Genomic DNA, 18882 nt, shown 5'->3' on the forward strand with positions numbered 1-18882 from the left:
ATGCAGAGAACTCTCTTTCATGCTGTGGCATTAATGTGTAGTTGGTGCACTCACCAGTTGCTTGGGAATATAATGTCCCAGATAGAAAGTTGCTATAGTTAATTCTTTTCCATCAGTTGTAAGAATTTGGTACCTGTGGGTTCTGTGCTTCATCTTGAGAAGGCATTGGTAAAGTCTTTGGGTTTCTGCGTTTTGTGCTGTTGCAGAGAACTCTCTTTCATGCTGTGGCATTAATGTGTAGTTGGTGCACTCACCAGTTGCTTGGGAATATAATGTCCCAGATAGAAAGTTGCTATAGTTAATTCTTTTCCATCAGTTGTAAGAATTTGGTACCTGTGGGTTCTGTGCTTCATCTTGAGAAGGCATTGGTAAAGTCTTTGGGTTTCTGCGTTTTGTGCTGTGCTTGATCTTTTGTCCAATCTGAATGCTATAAAGGATAAATAATTCCTTTTAGTTAACCAAGATTACAGTTTCACCTGAGCAACTAAAACTGATTTCACTTGGTACTCCAGGCAATTTAAAATATTTATTTCACTAGTACTAAAAGAGTTTGGCTTATTTTTGGGGGGCTTGCTATTGTCATAATGTATTCTTCAATACCAGTTTAAATATCCAGCTGTTCTGTTTTGTAGGATGACTGCCAGATCAACAGACTAAGAAATTAATTAAGCAACAGTGAACTGAGCCTGTGCATTTTCCACACATGTCCAATTACTAGTGACCTAAATGTAGGGCAAAATCCTGAAGTCGGGAGAGCCCACTTAGAGAACTGGAACAGCAGTCCTTCCATAAAACCACACATCCCTGTGTGGAACAAATGCCCTACCATGATGTTGTTCTAGAGGGAAAGCTGTCACAAATCAAGCTGTGACAGTTTGATGTGTCTTTTCCTGAGGATAAGCACACTGGATAAACCTTGCTTGGAAAGGTGATGTGTTCTTCCTCTGTAGCTGCTGTTTTCCTAAAGCCTTTTGGTCAAGTAACATGTCAGCAAATCTCTGAGAACTTGCTACTCCCATTCGAGTAAACTAAGCACATAACTGGATGCACAGTTGGGCTGAAGTGGGGGTGGGGTAGCTTGGCTTAACTACTGTCCTCTTAAGGAAGTGCCGTAAGTAATATAAAGAATTTTGATGTTAAAGTAGCACAGGGCACATGCTGTCAACATCTGTTATTTTAGAGTCCTGCCCCGCTCTTGAGCAAGCGTGGTGAGCATGAGGGCCTCGCATAAGCATGATGATTGCTTTCTAGTTTAAAGATAATCTGATTTCAAACTAGATCATCCCTCCACAATTGTAACTTACAGATTTTTAGGTCAGAACTTTAAAGGTTGCTCTTAAAACTCCTATTTAGTTGCTAATAGTTCTAAACCTGTAGCTGATCATAAGCGAAGTGTACTGGTTGTGAAACCTATATTAACCTTTAGGATTAGATCTTTAGAGTAGACTGAAGTCTGCTTTCATTTGCTTTCACCATTTATGCCACTTCCCTCCAAGTGTTGCTTATTATGGTGCTTGATATGTCAGATGTAACAGGCTTCTTAATACTTTGGATGTTTCAAAAACCTGGAAGTACTGCAGCTTTCTTCTGCTATTCTGAAGGCTCAGATCAGCCTTAGTGAACAGTATGGGTGATCATGTTTGCTCTGGCTAGCTTGACCTGCCTACGTGTTAAATAGCATTGAAAATCAGCATGGTGGTGTAATTCACTGGTGCAACTTTTCTGTATACACAATAGGCTTAAGGAAAAGGATGTTGTCAGGGACCCTTGTCACAGCGTGTAGCAAGGAACAGGACCCTGCTGGGATGTGACTCAAAAAGTAGAAGCATTAGTGCTGTTTTGATGTCCAGCAGCATCTCAGGGACTTGAGGTGGAAGGTCAGAGGCATGCTGCTTCTGAGATCAGCTTCTAGGTCCCAGAGAATTCAGAGGCCTAGTCTATTGAAACCTTGTAGCTGAGCAATTCTGCAGTGGCATCAAGCAACAGAAAACATATATGGTTCTGTGTTTCTTAATCTACTGGCTTCATATAATAAATGTCCTGGTGGTGACTTTGAAATTGGAGTGCAATATTTTGTTTATTCTTGTTTATAGTTTAACTCTTGAGGTCAGTTGTATACTTTGTAGAATTAAATGGGATTATAGTTTTTGACACATACTATAAAACTGTTTCCCATCTTAATGGCAAGGTTAGTATGTTATATCTTGTGCTTTCTATCACTGTGTGTATTTCTGCTGAACACTTCTTGTGCATAGGCAGCCTTGGTGGAGTCCCTTGCTGCCCCACAAAGGCATTCCTCATTACCTAGCATTACAAATTGGTTTCTTTGCTCTGTCTGACTGTTGCACTTCAATCTTATAGTTTGTCTTTACAGCTATCTGTCAGCAATGTCCCTTGACAAACATCTTTCCATCAAAGAAAACAGGTTTGTTTTTCTGTGTCTCAGGGATTTTTACCCCTGAACTAGTGAACTTGAAAAATATTGCTTATTCTCCCTTTCGGGGCTTCTGAGTGCCTGTTGACTTTCACAGTCAGTTTACTTACTTACACATTTTAACTTCAGACCTGGCTATTTAAAAAAATAAATAAATTCAAATATTGGATGTGACAAAGGGAAAGAAAAGTGTTTTCATTGTAATGTATCTGGAAAGACTGGCTGTTTTGCTAGCATTTATTGCTTTATATAACACTCTCTGTAAAAGTCATTTATCTGTTTTGGGATCATGCTTGATGTATATTCCTGAAGAAACTTTAGCAAATGGAATTTTGTAGTAAGTGTTTTATTTGTACTTGTTTTGAAAATCTATAAAGCTTAAAATAAAATGGTCTTAATATTACCAGTCTAACTGGGCATTAAATAGTGCATTTATAATAGCAGATATGAACATTAAACATATTGAATAAAATTTTCATTTTATGGATTAATCATGTGTTACAGGCTATAAAGTACAGAAATGACTTGGCCTATTTATTAGTTTCTTGAATGAGTCTCTAACTTTTAGGTATGGGAGACTGGCTCAACTTCATGTTATTGACTCTAGAGTGCTGGTCTATTAATTACAAACACTATTCTGTGCTTAATTTGCAAGTTAAGTGTCAGGAGAAAAGAGCTTTGTGTTTCCTAAGCCTTAGCATTACCCTGTACTTGGAAATCCAGATGGATGTTTTCAACAGCTCCAACAAATCTGGTTAGGAAATTGGAACAATTTTCTGAAAACAACAGCTTCTCTTCTTAGTGACTTTTCATTAACTATTAAGAATGTTTTTCTTTAATTCTTATTAAGAATGTTTTTCAGGACTATACAGGTGTATTCTTCACTTAGTAAAAATAGCAGTTGTTTTTTGTCGTGGTAATTAAGCTCTCACTAACTAGTGCTCGCTACATTTAATTCTTAGTTCTGAGGCTGCTTAGGACTATACAGGTGTATTCTTCACTTAGTAAAAATAGCAGTTGTTTTTTGTCGTGGTAATTAAGCTCTCACTAACTAGTGCTCGCTACACAGTGCTCAAGCTTCTTCCAGCAGCATTTTGCTCATATTTACTTCATCCACTTCCAGCTCCATCTTGATCTGCCCTGAGAGTATGGTTTCTCTTCATAGTACCGTTGGAAACTAATGTACTGGAGCATTGGACTAAGCAATGTATAGTCAATGCTGTGATCTTTATTGCAGAATGGCACCCTCCTGCTGTAGGTAAATGCAGCTTAAAGGGCTGTCTTCAATTTGTTGAAGCCACTCAAATAAAAACCTCCCTTTCAGGTAGGCAGGTTGTGTGCTGGAATACACTGTGGGAGAATCTAGTTGGTCGCATTAGGGGAAAACATCAAAACTTCTGCTAAGTCACAGCAGTATGCTTTAACCATGTACCACAATAATCATAACGTGTCAGTTGGGTTCCGTATCCAGCGGCAGTAGCTGCTGCGGGAAGTGCATTGATATGTTCATCCACGTGTGCTTCTAGTGCCTGGATGCTACTGGGTGTAGTTAAAGTGCAGAGTTTCGTATGTGCATACAGGAGTGGAGGGAAAGGCTAAGTTTAACTTCAGCTCTTTGTTAAACTAGCCTAGAGGCTGGTTAATTTATTGTACTGGCTTAGTCCAGGGAGCATTCATTGCCACACTTGTCTATAGCTAGAACCTGCTGAAGTTTATGCATTACTTGGAGTGTGCATACTTAAACTGAGAATAGACACCAAGTGTGAGATTTAGCTGGCTACTGCACATAATGGTTAAAGGAAGCAAATGGGGGATAAAAACTATATATAAAGGCAAAAATGGCAATTGATATGCTGTTCTTGATGTTTGTAGTGGTTACACTGGGCTGTGGGAGGAAGGGCTGATACTTCAGTGGCTTGAGGGCTTTGATGCTGGCTGAGCGAGTTCCAGAGTTTGATGCAAGATTAAGTGATCCTAAAAACGTTGCTGTCTGCTTTGTGTTTATGTTTCCATCCCCTGAAGCTGCCCTGGGTAAAACACTAAAGATGGCTGCATTCTTGCAAGAATAAGGCTTGGCAGAGGATGGGGCTGTTCTCTGAATATTCAGGAATGTGGATGTTGTTCAGACATTCCTCAGCTGTGATACTACCTGCTCTGGCTGGTCCCTCTGTGAAAGCGGGAGACTGCTGCAGCTTAGTGCTCTGTTTGAGATTCATGTGAGAATGCTTTAGTAGGGGAAATGCTCTCAGTGAGTGGATCCTTCTTTAATTTCTAATCCCACTTTAAGCTTTTAGTAAACTTGTTTTCAGTACTATGCTGGTGGAAGAAATGATTCTTAATAAACCAAATGTTTACTTTTCTGTTCAGTTGCTGGACTTTGCATGTGTACCGTCTTTCTAGGTTATCTGGTGACGTGGAAGTATCCCACTAGTCTACAATATATTTGAAGGGTTAAAGTGTGACTACCATGACAGAATAACTTTGATTACTTTTCTCTCTTGAATGTGATAAAGACATTGCATGAGCAGGAAAAATGTTCCAATTGCTATATATCATTTACTTAAATGGCTTTTAGATGCTCATTGTGGGTGCAGGAAATGCCAAAGGAGAATACTGACAGCTGTTATGAAGCATACTGAAAAGAAGTAATTGGTGGAAGAAAAAAGGATGAATGTTTATGCATATGTTAAATACACACTTAAGGAAGGTTTTGTTTTTTAACTCTAATTCACAAGTGATTTAAATCCCAGCTTGAATGCAGCTAGAATGACAGAGGTGTGTGGTTAGTAGAGTCTCAAAAGAGAAGTGTAAGCACTCTTAGTGCCTAGTGTGGTGGTGTATCAAAACAAAGCTTTGTTAAAAAGAACTGCTGGATTAGTATTTACAATTTATGGTGAGTTGACTTTGGATGGCAAATGCATTTTGAGGCAGGAAGATGTAAAGGGGGGAACATGGAGCACAACTGGATGTAACGGTCACTACAAATTTTGTGAAATACGACGCAGAGGGGAGCACTGAGGTTTTGGTAGCTGTCAAAAAATTGAGGTTGAACTGCACTGTAATTCCTTTGCTGTTGCTTATATCCCATAGCACAGAGGTCCATCTGCAGTGCCAAAGGACAGCCTGGAGGAAGAGAGATAACTGGTATCTGGGTATTTGCTGATATGAACCAAGAAAAGGAAAGGAGCGCTGGTTCCCAAGCAGAGATCACGTGGAAGAGATCACATACCAAGAGTGGGTCATGAGGTTTTAAGGGAATGAATTTCTACTTAGACTGATGCAGGAGAAAGGCTGGTCAGCTGGAGTTCAGCACTGGGGAAAGGATTTGGCTTAGCAATAAGAACTACTTGAACTTATTGGTGTTTGAGGTGTTGTAATGTGTGGAGGAATTGAGATACATATATAACTCTATAACTAAGTTATATATAGCCCTAAAAATTCAAATTCCTGTGTCTCAATTTGACTTGTTCTATTTTGAGATGAGAATCCATATGTAAAATTCTGCTTTGTTATCCTAAAGTCTTGCCAAAGGTTTATTTAAAGAGCACAACTGGGCATAGACTGCTCTCTTATCTGCAGGTTTGCATTGAGTCCTGTATGCTTTGTTGTGGTTAGTGCTCTTGTGACTATTCAGTTTCTGGTAACTTCTGCTATTTTTTTGCTTTTTCTCTCTTATCTGCTTATATTCAGTCAAACTCTAAGGCAACTGAGGCTGAGAAAAGCTGCTCATACATAGCTGCAGAGGTCAGCCAAGGGACAGTGGTTTACTACTGAGCTGCTTGTCTTGGTAAGAGCTATCCAAGTCAGCAAGGTATAAAGCCACCATTTGGGATTTCTAGTAACAATACACTGTGCTTGGTCTGAGCTGCAGAACAGCACAATAATGGAGAAACTGGTATTATGGGAGGTCTGTGGAAGAGCTAATGGCCTGACCTTGCTCTGAAAAGGACCATTAGGCAAGTGTTGGAAGAGCAGCACTTCTGAGCAGCACTTGAGGATGTGAAGAGTGTGGTGCTCTGTCATTGTGAGGATTAGGGAGAGCTGCTCTGATTTACCGCAATTAAAAGGCGTTCTGAAGTTGTGCTGTTCATGCTCAGTCTGTTGCTTTGTAGGCTTATTGATGTAAAGATAACAGGGTCCCCTTAGTGTGAGTTAACAAGGTAGCACGGGTGTCGAGGACACGCTCTTTCCCTGCAGAGGCTTTTAGAAATTGGTAATCGCAGCCTAGAAAGAGCTAAGGCATCTCGGGTCTTACAGGGTCAGGGGAACTTGGTTTTCTAGCAGCATTTGGGCCGTTAAACAGAACTACAGCTACACCCCTGAGTGGGTCTCTGCCAGCTCTGGAGAGAATTTTGGGCTTATTAAATCATGTTTACCTTTTCCATAACTCTTCATGTTAATTTCAGTTTCCAAATTAAGGAAAAGCTCCCCTCCCATCTCTGATAGAGGCTGAGCTAAACTGAGTTTTCCAATTTGAATAAAAAATAATCTATATTTGGCTCCAAATTACAGTATGCTTTATAGGAGAAAAAAAAATTCCAAGATGTTGCTGTGTCTGAATACTTTTTGAATTAAATTTAGTAATTTAAAACTGGTAGCACTTTGTATAAAACACCTTCTTAATCAGTATATTTTTAAGAAAGGAAAAACCCAATAAAGAAACCTTTTGGCTTAATTCTGAAAATAATACTGGATATTTGGTGCGATTTTTTTAAAAAATACTTTTCTTTATAGTGGATTCTCATTCCCTGAAGTAGGTAAGTAATGCTTCTCTGACGACAATATAATGAACACCATAACCTCAACATTTGCCACTTTGTTAGGAATGGGATGGTTTCCTGCATGCAAGGATTGTTTCAGAATGATCCATTATCTTGAAGATGTTCCTACCTGGATGCTCTGCAGAGGCAGTGACTCATTTTGGGTGAACGAAGTGGTGTATTCACAATCTCTTTCCACATGTTTTTTTACTTTGTTGAGAAACATTTTTATTAAAATCCATCAAATAATGTAATCTATGATAGTGACACCTATTCCACAATGCTTTAATTGCCCATTCTGGAGTGTAAGTCTTCAAATAAACTGAAGTTTAGGAGAGGGAGCTTTCAAGGCTTTATACTCTGGTTCATATTAACACATTAAACAAACTTTTAAACCTTCATTGAGGGGAAGGGCTCAGCACAGAAATGTGTTAATGATGTGCTCATCCAGCTGCTTACTCTTCTTTAGGGACCCTGGCTCTCTGGACGTAACGCTAAGCAGAATGGGGGTGGGTGGGGGAGAAGACAGCTTCTACAGTAAAACTCCATTAAAGCGAAGTATACCTTGTTACCAGAACATCAAATACTTAGACCTGATCTTTATGGTGACTTGAAAAATCAAAATATTAGCTGCTGTTAATCTGAGAGGCAGCTCTCAACACCGTGTTTAGCTCCTTGTTTTTGCTGCCATTGAAACGACAGTGTAATTGGAGGCACACAACCACTGTTGTCCTTGTTGGATGAGCTTTTATGTGCCATCTAGACTGAGTTAAAACTATGGAAAGAGCCTGAGGGAGGCTGCTCACGTAGTGCATTTATGCTGCTGTTACATTATCATTTTCAGCTGTAATGCTTGAAGTAGCACTAAATCAAATTACTTTTTTCCTTTCTGCAGTACAAAGATAATAGCAGCTGCCCTCTTACCTTCTTTCTGCTATTTTTATAGACTTTAATATGTAGTTGGTTATGTTTTCTGATTTTGGTTATGTAAGCTGATTTCTGAAAAACAGATTTTATTTAAAACCAAAAGCCACAGATATGGCAAAGAAAGCCATCTATATAACTTCTGAGGGAAGATGCTTACTGATTTTTTTTTTTTTAAATCAAGTCCTGTAAGACTACAAATAGGGCTGAAAACCTGCAGAATAATGATGAGGTTACTGAACAGTTCATCAATCCTGAAATTCTCAGTCACTTCCAGAATAATAGATTTGTACTGGATAGAAGAGGTGTGTGGAATGCAAGTAAACTTCATACAAGAGCTTGAGCAAGCAAGTAATGTGAGATGAGCTGTGCAAAGTATTTTAAAGTTGCCTTGAGAGATCCTAGCACTAATTTAATAAAACAGAGGCAATGCAGAAATACATGTCAAAGCTGTAAATCATAGAAAAGCAATGGAAAGGGAGATGAAATTACTCTGCCCACTTGAGCCAGTATCCATGTAAATTACTAAAACCCCAGAGCACTCTCTCCGGCAGACCTGAGGGAGGAATCACAAGCTGTTGGTACGTACTTGGGTCCCAGTGGCACCCCGTGAGATTCATCTCCAGCTTTATGTGCCCACTTCTGTGCAGACATCCACCTCTGAGCTGGTCACCCTTGACTCCTTGCACAGATGAACATCTGCTTCTGGCACACAGCTGTCCTCAGGTGAAGGTGCACGTCTGAAATGGGGTGTATGAACCACATGGTGAAAATGCCTGTTTCTGTCCTTTGACTGTGCAGGGAGCCTCAGGTGACTCAGGAGTAAAGTCAGGCACCATGACTCGTGTCCCCTCTGCTTTTCCAAGTTAAAAGTCTAGAATTTGGAGTAGCTCAAAAACATGCCTGGGAAAGCAAGGGCTGCTGAAGGAGCAGGGTGCCTAGGGGCTGGACATTGCAGTGGTTATTTGATGGAGCATTTCATGACAGTGGCCTCCAGAGCAGCACTGGGGAGCCTTGCGAGGCACCTGGACACCCTGTACTGTTCATGGAGAGTTGGGGGACTCACAGGACACTATTGATAGACAACAGAGACTGATGTCTCATTCTGGTGGTAGCATTGGGCTGCAGCCCAGAGATGGGTTTGCCTGGCTGGCAAGAGAAAGTGAAGAACAGGATGTGCTGAGCAGGGAGCTGGTTAGAGATTGCCTGCAAGGTATGCTGGTGCTTGGTGAAAGTCACAAGGAGGTCAGGAGCCAAATCCTGCCTCTTCTCTCCTGCCTTCTAGCTATTAATGTACCTGTTATGAGTTGCATGGGAGAGGGGAGGCCCCAGTTCATTTTCCGAAGGGACCAGGGTGTCAGAGGCCTCTCTGGCCAGGCTGTCCTTGCACCTGGGCTGTGTGCTGGGCTGGGCAGGGATGCAGAGCAGCAAAAAGCATGAGTGAGTATCTTGCTCTCATTCGTGGTCTCTCCTTGGGCCTCTCTGTGGTGACTAAATCTTGCCATGGAGCACCATAGTAGTTCCCACCCACCCAGGGAAGCAGAGCTGGCCTCCAGATAACTTGCTAAGATACATGAAGTCAAGAGAAGGAAAGGGGCATAAGGGGGAGCACAACTCTGATGGTACTTGGGCTGACATCACTGTATGGTCTTCTTCATCTGTTCTTCATCTTCCTGGCCAAGTGCAGGTTTCCTCCTTGGGGCTCAGGGAAAGCAGTGAGACCAGCTTGGATAAGGGGGAGGCTTTGAACCACCATCCCTACCCCAGGTAGAGAGATTTGAGCCTAATAGGCCAGAGACTGTTCTAGATAGATGAGTTAGCTCTGAAAAGGGGAGTGTTTCTGAAGTGGTCTGTGCTGTAAGTGTGTTGCTGGAAAAGCCAGGCTACAACTGAAAAGCAGGTTTCTGCAGAGCTTTGCAATGCTGAAAGGAGATGCATTTTGTGTGTTTAACCTGTGCCGTCCCCAAGGACTATTGCTCCCCCATACCCCTGTGTTTCCCAAAGGGCTCAGTGATACTGGTGTTGAATCCTCATTATTTCCAAGGCATGTTCCAGGTGTTCCACAATACCATAGGTATACTGAGGTCTGAGGGCAAGAAGTGATGCCAGTATTTGAATACATTGAACTGGGAAGTGGAAGAGGAGGGTCTGTAGTGCTGATGACATGGAGGTGCTCCTCACTGCTGACAAAGCCCCAAGTGTTGTGTAGAGGTGAGGTGAGGCTTTTATTCCCTTGGGCACATAGGAAATCCTCCTCTCCTATCTTCCTCGAAACACAGAGTTTGAAACATGGATAAAAATTGCCATCTGTGCGATGGCCAGACATTGTGCTACACACCAAACATACTGTTACCTATTCGGTTTGGTCTCCGTGAAAGAGTCTCACTTCAAGGTAACTGTGGAATAATGTAGCAATTGGTACAGAAAGCAGTATTTCCTTTTTATAGGGCAAGTCTAACAAAATAGATAATGTGAATTATGTAACTTGCTTTCACCAAAGCATCTTTAAGTAGTTTATAAATATTGCTATATGCCAGATTCTTTAGGTGGAGCAAGCAAAAAAATTTTATTGTACCCCAGGTCTCTGGAAAAGCTGTTAAATTACTAGCAGATAGATGATTCAGAGAAAGATATTTGGTTTCTCTTAGAGATATTGTAATAATTTCCAGACTGGAAGAAACCCAGGGTTAATGCTCTAGCTTTTTTTAATTATCTCTTATGATTATATGAGAGTAGGAAGATGGCTTCATAGTTAAATGTGGAACTTTGGGAGATGTGAGTGGAATGGCAGGGTCTGCTGCAGGCTCTCCCTGACCTCAGATAAGTCTTTTAATCTCTGTGTTACTCCTGTTTGCCTGTGGAAAACTGAGATAATATCCTCTTTTCATCAGTTCTCTTTTTGGTTTGCTTAGATTGCAATCTATTCAGGTCAAAGATTTAGTCTTATTTTATATAGTATTTATATGGACCAATTTAACTGAGGGCCCTGAAGCTTGATTGATAGATAATACTATTTTCTAATAGGATTATCTGGAAAATATCTACAATTAATCCATGAAGAGGTACTAAAATCACAATGAATAACCATCCCTCACAAACTGCTGAAAATGTCTATCAAATTGCAGAATGGCAATTTTATATCTAGATGATTAGAACAGCAGCATACAGCTGGCAGATGAAGGTCCCCAATGTTGGCACAGTCTGAATATTTTATGCTAAAGTGCTATTTTTATTCTAAGATGGCTGGCATTTGTTATGTCTTAGCATTGTGTCTTAAAAAGCTTGTAAAGGAGAAAAGGTAAGTTCTGCAGAAGCTAGACAGTAGCATTTCCCCTTATTACCAGTTTCAGTAGATCTACCAGGTAAGAAAAAATGCTAAGGACAAGTACCAGTGTCAATAAAGATATTACATCTTTCTCTTCTGTTAGGTTGTGAAGCAAAACTGAGGAAGAATAAGAGGAGCTTCACATAAAACAGAATTCTGAAGTGAATGGAATGTCAATGTACAGTTTTAACACATTAGCTTTCCTTTGTAAACAGAAGAATCAAAATTGTTATATCTAGAGACCTGGGAGAAAGTACAAAATTAAGCAGTAGTTAATGAGGATGAGAATAATAGATTTTTTTTCCACAAAGCTGTTCAGAATCAGATAAATAACACTAAGGAGCCCGATTTCTTTGCCTTTGGTGAAGCAGGTACCAAAACTCTGAGTTCTGATTATCCTGGGAGCTAATGGCAGCTGCCAGCTCCTCCTGATGGGTTGTAATGCGGCATGTCCTCAGGCCTGGCCTCCTGCCACAGTGCCTTCCCCCAGCTTGCCTAGCCCACCTCTATATGGCTTTCATCATCTCTCTCCTGTGACACAGGGTATAGAGTATATACCTAAGTGCTTATATCCAGGTGATAGGCAACAGCATTTGGAAGTCCTCTGGATTCCCTTGTAGACAATGGAGAGAATCATAAAATGGTTTGGGTTGGAAGGGACCTTTAAAGGTCATCTAGTCCAGCTCCCCTGGAGCAAGCAGGAACATCTCCAACTAGATCAGGTTGCTCAGAGCCCTGTCCAGCCTGACCTTGAGAAAGAAGTGTTTCTAAGTAGCCATCCATGTAAACCTATTTGAGACCTCTACCTCACTTCAGATTTCTCTTGACTGACTGTGAAGGATGAATCATGTCTGAAATAACTTTTCTCCCCTTCTGTAGGAGAAGTATGAAACTACTGGTCTCCCAGGGGCTAAGCCAGCTCCACACTCTCCTGCTGTGACATACAGGGACAGCACGCAGCCCATGTCCAGGATGTGTCCTGGGTTGGTGCCTGCCTTTACTGGTTCCCTCGGTAAAGCCACGTGCATGTTATTCTGCCTTTGCTCTTCCTGCAGCCGACTGTGTGAACATAGGGGCAGCTCCCAACCCTGCTCCTCCTGGCACCTCCTGGGAGTCCTTGTGTATTTGTGGGAAGGGAAAGGGGGCTCTCAGCTTTGGGGACCTGGGCTTGGATCCTCATTGCTGTGTAGGTGAGGATCCAAGCCCGGACAATGTGAAAGCCCTGGTTTGGGTTTACATGGCAAATAAGCCTTTGTCTAGGGGGAGGGTTTAGGCAGAAGCACATGTAGGGATGCAGGCTGAGACTGCAGTGCTACCTCTTTCCCAGGAACCCTTCCTCAAATAGTGAAAGAGGGGATTTAGAAATGAAAAAAATTACTTACGGATAAATCTTCCCAGTCTCTGTCCTCACTTCCTTTGGGGAGTTGTCTATTTCCAAGGCATTACACATTTTAATAATGTCTAATCTTAAAATCCTTACTTTTTCACAAATGGAAATGAGCCGTGGTGGTCTTGCAGCCTTCTAACCACTTGCAAAAGCTTTAGTTCCTCTTGACATGCTTGCTCAGGAGAGGTCTCAATAGTGAAACGCTTGTGGGGTGTTTTCTGAACACCTTCACTGCTTTTAATAAGTGCTACTGCCTCCTTGCTTGTGTAAGGACAAGTCCGTGTGGACATAGTCACAAGAGAGGAGTCTAAGGGAGACAGAACTTCAAAGTTGCAAATTATACACTTCACCGAAATGAATAATTCATACTTATGAGAATTGTGTACAAATTCTTGTTGCATTGTCTAATTTGTGCATATGATCTCCTGTAGTTTCTCAGTGAATGTCTTGATTATTTTTTTCTTATTAAAAAAGTTTTTATGTTCTCTTATTTTCCTAGAACTTGCCAAATGCTTGTAATTGGATTTGTCTTAAATATAATATTCCCTGTTTCTTGCTAAATGGGACATGCCTGAAGGGGGAGCATGAATAATTATCATCTCAGTGTGTGAAGATTCAACAGCAAACCACCCAAGTCCTTTGCATGCAACAATGCTTGTTGTGTTTAAGGGCTATGGATTTATAGTGGTGGTCCTACAGCTGATGTCCTGCTGCTCCCTGCATTAGTTCGGTCATTGGTGAGTTGGCTACTCAGACCTCTTGCCAATGTGAAGAGGCTTTGTAGGCGTGTAGTGCTTTAGAAACTGAGACCTCTTAAGGAAAATAAACAAGGACATGATCAGGACTCTTCAACCTGTGTGACAGCTCATCTTTTTCAACTTTGTCTCCTGTTTTTTCAGGAGGCAGAAACCTTACATCTTTGCTTTAATAGCCTCTAATTAATGCATATTTTCTCTATTACTAGCACACTTGACATCTCTTCATGTAGCATCTAAATGTGATCTGTTTTCTCACGTCAGCAACTGAGTTTCTCATGTACATGTATAAAACTGTGCAGGCTGGATCTCCAGTGTTTTCATCAGCAGCTTACTCTATACTGTGCCCTTTCCTAATATCCTTAATCTCTGCTTCTGGCAAATACAATAGTGACCTACTTTATTTTTCTGCCTTCAGAAAAAAACAAAGTGCACGTGGTGGAGCAGCAGCTGCTGTTTCCTGACTGCAAGCAAAGAGCCGTGGTGCCACTGGTTCAGAGCTTTGCTAAACCCATTCCAATTTCCATCCCCCTCTCCCACCTCCATGCGTGTGCGCCCTTCACTGCAGCCCTATCTCTGGTGCTTGGTGCCATCACTCAGGTCTGGACTAAACAGAGTAGAAGGGATGAGGATGGGTTAATTACTGGGAAAGTGGCCTCAGGGGCTGCAATTCCCTCTGTTAGTGCTCCCTGATGCAGCAATGCCTCCTACTCACAAAGCTGGAAATGTGACAACAGCTCTTGACCATGTGCTGTGTATCATGCTCCTCCTCCTTGACCTGAGCTACCAGTTATCTGGAATATATGTGGGGAGCAGGGACCAATGCATTGCATTCACTCTACAGTATGGGGGGAATGGAGGTTCATCTTTCCCATGGTTCACTCCCCCTCCCTTTTTACAGTGGATGATGGTGTCAGCGTTGATTCATCAACCTGCTTGCTTCATGGGCGTTTTCCACTATCTCCAGGAGCTCCAGCGCTTCACAAGACTGTCATATGGTGATGAGAGCTAGGCACCAAAATAGAAAATCAATAGTATGCAAGCAGTCTCCTCCCACATGTGCTTCTGAAAATCTCCTCCACAGTGTTTTGCATCAACACTAACCAGATTTCACCTATAAATCTGCTGCACTTAATCTCCTGGAGTACCTCCCCAGCACTGGTCTCTCATCCTCAACTTAAGCTCCCTTATGGACAGATGCACACAAACAAACAACTTTTGCCCCCTCCCAATCCTCCGTTGTTCAAAACCAACATGTGACTAGGGCTCTGGCAGGGCTGTATCCATCCTATTTGTAGTAAACGGTTCAAAACGGGAGGATGAAGCTTTGCTCCTGCCTGGCATTCACAGAGCTCCCTGCAAGAGGCAGCCAGGCAGCCCGTAGTCTCGAATCTGGGGGCTTATGTGGCCACTCCAGCCTCCCTGCAAAGCCATGGCACGTATCTGCACCATTGCACAGGAGCGGCTGGATGCTTTACCCGTGGCTGGCTTTAATGCTCTCTTCAAGTTATTGTTTCAAAGCTGCCTGATGCAACATCAAAGCAACAGCCCAGACAAAGCACATTCAGGCTGGGAGCTGGGGTGGAAAGGGGGAAAATTTGCAGCAGAGGGATCAAGCAGGGTGTTTTTTCTTTTGCTTCAATGGGAGTGAAGGGCATGCAGGAGACCTGCTGGTGGAAAAAAATTTTATGGATGTGAGCCTGGCCAGGGAGAAAATCCAGCCCATCTCAGAATGCCCTTAGCTGCTTTTCTTTATGATGATTGCCAAACTTTCAGTAAATGTTGACTGGAAAAGTTGGAAGGAGTATTTGGGCTAGGACAATGTAATGAAGAGTTAACAGAACATCTGAGGATAAATGCATTGGTTCTTTCATGTAGTGAAAAGAGATGAGTAAACTGAGAATCCCAACTAATCTCAATTTCAGATCGTGTTTAAGAGATTAATTATGGAATATTGTAGATCTAATTAAACACATAATCAAGGGCAAATAGGCACAGCCTTACGCCAACTACCAGAAATATAAAAATTGTTGTGCTGGAACAGACTGTATTTCTGTATTTGGAAAGCAAGAAACAGCCACAGCCTCTTACAGCTCTCACATAGATAAAACCAATAACAGCAAGAAAAAAGGTCTCAACACATTAACCTGCAAATTTTATAGTAAAGAACAACTTTTACAGTTACAATTGCAGTGAGTTTTGTGGGTACCAGGAGGTCTCATACTAATTATTTTTTCCACTTGCACCAGCATCATCAGTTTAAGGAACCTAAATTACCATAAAAACATTAATTCACCTTATTACTAATCTGTTGAATAGCTGGAGAAACAGAAACTTGAGTACTGAAATGATGTGCCTGTGTTCTCACACAAAATCAGTGAAAGGAAAAGTAATATAAATTGAGAGTCTTAACATTCATCTGTTCTGTCAAGATTTAAGGATTTATGGAAGTTACTTTGTAAACATACATAAAACCACCCTGGGGGAAGTAAAACCACAAATTTAACTAATTGACACAAATAATTCCAGGCTGCTCTTGTCAGCTGGCAGCTCTTGGGTTTGAGGTTTTGTTTTTCACTGAGATCTTGTGAATTCCTTGTTGACTCTCCAAGTCTTCTCCACTTAGAAAAACTGACAATTCTGTATTTTTAATTTTTTTTTAACGAAATTGTCTGTCACAGACTAATCAGATTGGCTCTCTGAATTCTACAGTTACTGAAATCACACATGACCATTGAATCAATAATATCCTCAAGCAAGGGACATACACACATATATATATATGTGTGTGTGTGTGTGTCACACATCAGCTATTTAATTTCAAAGGGTTTCTGACACCCTTTTCAGGTCCAAAGAGAAAGGGTGCACCTCTCCTTGCAGTCTGGGCATGGTGGTGTTGACTTTTCCATCTGTGTGTGTGTTGGAGAAGCTGCTGGCTTTGGTTACAGGTGTCCCTGCTCCTCCACTTTGAGTTGCCGCAGGTACTGGGGGACCATCGCAGGGTGCAGCACTGCAATGCGGCCGTTTCAGCCTCTTGCTGGGCTTTCCAGCCCATCTGTTTAATGTCTGTGCCTTTTGGCAGGCCCAGCTATTAGTCAGACTTTTGTTGCACCGCGAGTTGTTCCCCCCTTTCCTTTGCATGTTACTCCTGGTTTTCTCTTGCTCTTGTTCCTTTTTTAACTGGCCCTTTGTAGGCACTGCGTTTTATGCTTTGCTCCTGGAGGTGGTCCTCAAAAAACCTTGTCCTCTCCTGTTTTTTTCTTTACTGCCTCAAAGAAATAAAGAAATAAAAGTGTGTGCTACTTTTGAGGACAAGAATATGAAGTGTCTGTGTTTGAAAATAACGCTGAACACAATGTCTCTCATCTGCGTGTGTGGAAAGAAAAGAAGTGAACAAATCACCTGTGTTACACTCAACCTTTGAATAGTATGAAGGATAACTCTAATTTTACAAGGTATATTTTTGTCTCAAAGAATTTTTAAAGGACACTGATGAGAAATGGCTGTAAATGAGGAAGTGATCAGAAACAGAAATCAGATGAAGGGGTTTTACCTGGGACTTCTTGTGAAGCTCAGGCATGTCCCACACTGACAGATTCCTCTCTTGATGGTGTTGCCTTTTAACAGCAAGAGGAAACTATGAGGTAAAGATCTGGAAGGTCCAGAAGATCAGTAACTGGTGAGTTGAAAAAGCTCACACCAGTAACGACGCTTTTGTGGTCAGACATGACAATAAGGACGCCAGCTGGGATTTGGCTCATGCCAGGCAAATCCAGAAGCCCTTTGGGTGTTAAAGAGAACTCAAATAGTCTTAGTTCATAAAGTAGGTATTTTTTTCAAGATTAATTCAGTTATAAAATGACTATACTGGCCAGATTCATTTGCCCTTGCCTGGAAAAGACAAGAGGGAAAGGCACTAGTGTTTTTTTCCTTCTGCTGCTCTTCATGCAACACTACCTGCAAGTTCAGGGATATTTCATTTCCTTGCTTTTCAGCCATGCATGGGAACTGGTGTGGAGTGAGGATCTCAGTCACTTCTCACAGGACAAAGCAGCCTGAGGGGTGCTGTCCTCTCCTCCTGCTCCAGCCATGTCAGTGAGGTGCCTCCTCTGCCTGGAAAGCAGCAGAGGATGGGCAGTGTTTGCAGACAGGAGGTGCGTGAACATCTGCAAGGGTTCAGCCCTTGTTGTCCCACCAGGTCACACCTATGTTAGTGCTGGTGACACCTCTGGAGCAGCCAGGTTGGGGCTGACTTTCTGTTGCAGCACCCATGGCTGTTCCTGCCTTCAAAACAGTACTTCAGACTGATGGCTGCTCTGCCTGTCTGTGTTGCCCGTGCTCCAGCCGTGTTTCCAGCTTTGCTTTGCAGCAGATTGCTTTTCAGTACAACTGATACGTTGACACCATCACAAAAACGCAGGCGCTGGCGCTTGGGCAAGGTCTGCCTGTGCCTGTGATCTGGCCTCCTGGGACATTGAGACATCGCTTGCGTGTGTATCAGCCTCTGTGTCAGCTTGTGCTACAGCTGCCCAGGCTATTTCTCAGCTGATCTGAAGTCTATGTTATAAGAGACAGTGTTACTCCTGCATACTGCATTTTCTGCACTGCATGGCCTTATAATTTTTCTGTCCTCATCCTTTGCTGCTTTAAAAAAAAATAAATAAAAATCTTCATTTCTTAGCCCACCTGCTCTTTACTCTCACATCACAGTTTGGTGCAGAGGCACCAGAGCCCATGGAGGTCTTATGATTGACATTGACAGAGCTCTGTCTCCTCCCCAGGAGGAAACCTTCTTTGCTACCTCCAGCTTCTTTTCCAGTTTATCCTCAGTGGACTACAACATCACTCTGGTCCCGCTTTCCATGACTCCAATGATCAGGTACCTTCCTAATTAAGCACAGTCTGTACATTAAAATTACTTGTATATTTATGAAATAAGAAAAAAAAATCAGCCATTTCTATTTTGATTCATGGTTCATGATACACTTTGTGTTCTAGAGGAGCAACAGAAAGGGTTTCAAAAGTCTGCAGTTACCTGGTGCAAAAACTCAAGAAATGTGCTAAGAAATAAGACACTTTCACAAATCCAAGAGCCCCCATTTGTCCAGCTGAATGGCTGGGGACTGGGCCAGAACAAGGAGTTTTGCAAATGCTTACTTTTTAAACCTGCTAAAAAAATTGTTGTCTTAATAGGACAGTGATCCACACGTGCTGTAATACTGTTTTCTAATTAAACTATTCTGAGACTTAGAAATGCAGATAAAGCAAGCAGGGATTAAACTGGTCTCATAGTTTTA

The sequence above is a fragment of the Antrostomus carolinensis genome, unplaced genomic scaffold, assembly GCF_000700745.2.
Source record: "Antrostomus carolinensis isolate BGI_N321 unplaced genomic scaffold, ASM70074v2 scaffold33853, whole genome shotgun sequence".
In the NCBI taxonomy this organism is placed as follows: Eukaryota; Metazoa; Chordata; class Aves; order Caprimulgiformes; family Caprimulgidae; genus Antrostomus; species Antrostomus carolinensis.